The following is a 4,395-nucleotide window of genomic DNA, read 5'->3' as shown; positions in this document are numbered from 1 at the left end:
AGGGCGGGGCATCGGGGAGAGGGCTGCCTGCAGGAGCACAGGGGAGGGAGTATTGTGGGATTGGGAAAACCAATACTAGGTCCTCTCCATGACACCCCACCCCAGGCCAGACTTCTCCCCCCTTCCAAAGACCCTTCCAACTCAGCCCCCTCCCCAACTCTCTGACAATGTTTCTGACCCTCAACTCTTCTGGAGCACCTCATAGCCCCCCACACGATCAGATTCTCCCTGTCAACCCCAGACCCTCTTTCATGGAGCTGAGAATCACTCAGATTAAACTCTGATGCACACATACACATACCCCAACCCCTTCCTGTAGTCAGCTTCCCTTCCCCTAGTACCCCAGTTCTCAAGGTCCTGAGGGGACAATGGGGAAGGGAAGAATAACAAGGAGAAAAGAAGGTGGAGAGAAACAGAAATAGGGATACAGACATTGAGGGAGAAAGAGACTTGAAGAGCCAGAAGAGGCTATGAAACTGAGGGAGATAGAGAAAGGGACAGAGATCAGAGGGCTGAGACAGAGATAGGAAGAGAAAAAGACAGATTTAAGAACAGAGAAAGGGATAGAGGCAGAGACAGGAGATGGGTAAGGCACAGAGACAGAGACAGAGCCAAGAGAAAGAGACTGAAAAAAGGATAAAGACAGAGCCCACCGGGAAAAATCTAGTCATAAAAGAGAAAGTGAAAAGAGGTTGAGGGCAGGAGGCTTTGGGGGCTGGGGGGGGGGGGTCTGGAAGGTGGTGGAGATGGGAATTCCCTGGACGTTAGTAACTGGTCATCCAGGAAACTGGACACCTCAAGTATCTCAAACTCTAGTCACTTTGGACACTGATCTTTTCCCACACAGGTCACCACCTCTGACACTGGTCACGTTGCACACTTCGGACACTGGTTCCCTCCCCACCCTGTTCCTCTATCCCCCACCCCAGACTTTGAGCACCTCCTGACCCAAGACCCTGATCTTCCAAAATCCCGGACTCACCAGCGCGCTGCGGGCGGCTGCCCCCAGGTTCTCCACCATGCTTTCGCCGCCCCGCGCCAGACTCTGGCTCCCGCTGTTCCCAGCTCTTGGCTCCCGGCTCCCGGCTGCAGGCTCTGGTTCCAGTTCTCCGTCCCCGCTCCTCTCTGGTTACCTCCTCTCCTCCTCCTGCCCTTGTCCCTCTGTCCGGCCCCCTCCCTCCCTCCTTATAACCTTAGTCCCTATCCCTTCTTCGTCTCTTTCTTTCTATTTTCTTTGGCCACCCGCGACCGGTCGGAGGAACGACAGCAGCAGGGAGGAGCGGGCGGGTGGCGCTGTCCCGGGACCCAGGCGTCCGGGCCTCCCTTGGGGCGGAGCAGATGCTGTGCGGGCTGTCGCGCTCTCTCGCTCGATCTCTCGTTCTGTCTCTCTCTCTCTCCTTCGCTATCTGGCTCCTTCCTGTCCTAGCTTTTCCTCCTCTCTTCTCTGGCAACAAGTGTCCGCAGGCACCAGGTCCCTAGGGCGGTCATTCACTCTGCAGAGACCGGGAGAGATGCGTTATGTGGTTTTGGTGGGGTGCCTTAAGATGGTGTGTGTGGGGTGGGTGAAACATTCTCTTTGAGAGAGGTGACATTATAGATGTAGGTAACATTGAGAGAATGGCACTATATTCCCACTGAGAGTTTGACTATAATGGTGTATGACACTGCTTGTAACATAATGTGTGGGTACCATTGTGTGTCTGTGTAAAATAGCTATATGCATGTTTTCCCTAAAGCCAGAAACATTTCCTCAAACGAACACACTCATACATTCATACACTACAATACGGATTTAGACACGCACCAACACAAACACATTCATACACAGGTACACACTAGGACACACAGAGAGACAAACACACATTCATATACCTCCTCCTTGATCATGATCACTGCAGCTGTCCTGCCGCAAAGCTGGGAATCATTCTTCCTGATGCTGGAATGAAGACCGACAGAGACCCAAGATAGAGACAGAGATACCCAAGGAACCCAATACAAATGCAGACATTCTACAATTCCTGGTTCCCACCAAACTAAAGCAGTTTTATCCCCACAGATGGTCTGGGTCTGAATTACTCAGATATTGTCTCAGCTCTCCACTTTCTTTTACCTGCATAGACTAAAACACTGTAATGCTTTGAGACAAAAGTACACAATCTCCATCTTGCACAATTATGGGAAAAAAAACATACAGAAAACTTATCCATTGACTGTGTGACTCCCAAATCTGCATCTTCAACTCCAACTTCTCCCTAAAGATCCAGATAGGTATTTCCAGTTGTCTATTAGATATCTCTACCTGGATTCTGCAATGGCAATTCAAGTTCAATAGGGACACAAATAACCTCATCACATTCCTCCAAAACAGGCTATATTCCCCCTTATTATTTTCTCTTATTGACACCACCATTCTCCCATTCCTCTGAAGTGCTAAACCTGAGAATTATCTCTGACTTCCGAAGGACGTTGCTATGCCCTATCTTCCACCCCCATTCAACATTATATAAAATCACAGACTCTCAGAGAGCTATCAGTCCAACCTAATTCTTCATAAGGATCCCAATATGTGGTCATACAACATTTGCTTGAAGATCTTTAGTGACAGGGAATATACTGTCTTCTGAGGAAGTCCACTCCATTTTCAAAATTGTTATGAAGATTTCCCTTATATCAAATCTAAATTCACTCTTTGCATCTTCTATTCATTTCTTGCCCTGAGGCCAACCAGAACAAGCCTAATCTCTCCTCTACATAACAGACCTTCAAATATCAGAAGAAGGCTATTACGTTCAATTTATGTCTTCTTCAGACTGAACATCTCCATCTCCTTTGGTCGGTCCTCATATGGCATGAATTCAAAGGCCTTCATGGTCACCCTCCTCCAGCTCTCCAACTAGAGATCCAGCATCCAGCTTATTCATGTCCTTAAAATGTGGAACTTGGAACTAAACACAATATTCTGTAGCTTAGTATAGGGACATTATCACCTCCCTCATCCTGGACACTGGGTAACCTCAATTTCATTAGGTTTCTTCATTGCCCTAGCACACCATTGACTCTGTTAACACAATTGTAAATGCATTCTGGCCTGGACAGGTCTCTAACTGGGAAATGGCTGGAGGAGAAACAGAGCAGGTCAGATATGGGTGTGTCAGGAATCAAGTAGCGGTTTAGTTAATTAATTTCAGAGTGAAGAATGTAGTTTGCAAACCTGAAGTTCTGAGGTGAGTTCCTCATGCTGGAATAAAGGCAAAATTTATGTACATAAATCACAAGTGGGAAGGGGTTGAGGGAAGGTGGATTACAGCATAATCATTTCTAAGTCTTGAGTGGTTTCCCAAGGCAAACCCAAGAGTGCAGGACAACACAGGTATTCTTGAGTTCTGTAGGAACAGTTCTTAAGTTGATTGCCTCAAATTTTGGGGGTCCTGATTACATGGTGGGGTTCAGAACCAGAATTCTGAGACAGGAACAAGTTTTACAATCTTTGATTCAATTCACTTAACATTCACAAGCATAGGAATGTAGGAACTGTCAGAGTTCATTTATCGCCTTAAGCTTCATTGTGAGTCTCTGACTCCCAAGTCAGAATCTCCTGAGAAAATGGGAGTTCTAAAATATCCAGATAGTTAGTATAATCATTACACATATCATATCGATTAATATGAGAATCATAAATCCCTTTACAACTCATATTAAGCTCACAGCCCACTGTAATAAACAAATAAATAAAAACCAGATTTTTTTTCCTGTGGGATTACTATCTAACCACACCTCCTCCCCCTCTTCTTGTATTTCTGAAACTGATTTTTTAATTTAAGGGTAGGACTTCACATTGATCTCTATTACCTTTCATCTTATTATATTCAGCCCAACATTCTTGCCTTTTGACATTTTTTGGATCCTGACTCTGTCATACAATGTATTAATTATTGTTCCTAACTTTGTGTCATATGTAGAGTTAATACCTTTACCTAAATCATTGATGAAATTGATAAAAAGTATTGGGCCAAACATAAATCCTTGGAACACTCATCTAGATAACTCATTCAAAGTTAATATTGACTCATTATTCAGTATTCTTTGGGTTCAGTCCAGAGATATTTAAAAAATATAAAATTTTAAGTTGTTTTAAATTTCATTTCTCTATCAGATTCAATATGCTAAAAATGAGTATCAATCATCTGCAGTTTTTTGATGTGTGATTATTATGATCAAACTCAGCCCTGAGAAAGAGTTAGGAAAAATCATGTACTCCTTTTGCTGAAGAGATGGGGGCCTATGGCAGTGGAATATTGCATACACTGTCAGACATGGTGGATCTGTTGGCTAATTTTATGGAAATTTTTTTTTCCTATTTCTTTCAAAAACTTTTTTTTCCAGTTCTGTTTTTTT

This window comes from Vombatus ursinus, unplaced genomic scaffold (assembly GCF_900497805.2).
Source record: "Vombatus ursinus unplaced genomic scaffold, bare-nosed wombat genome assembly UNPS02014832.1, whole genome shotgun sequence".
Lineage (NCBI taxonomy): Eukaryota > Metazoa > Chordata > Mammalia > Diprotodontia > Vombatidae > Vombatus > Vombatus ursinus.
Note: the sequence above shows the minus strand (reverse complement) of the source record.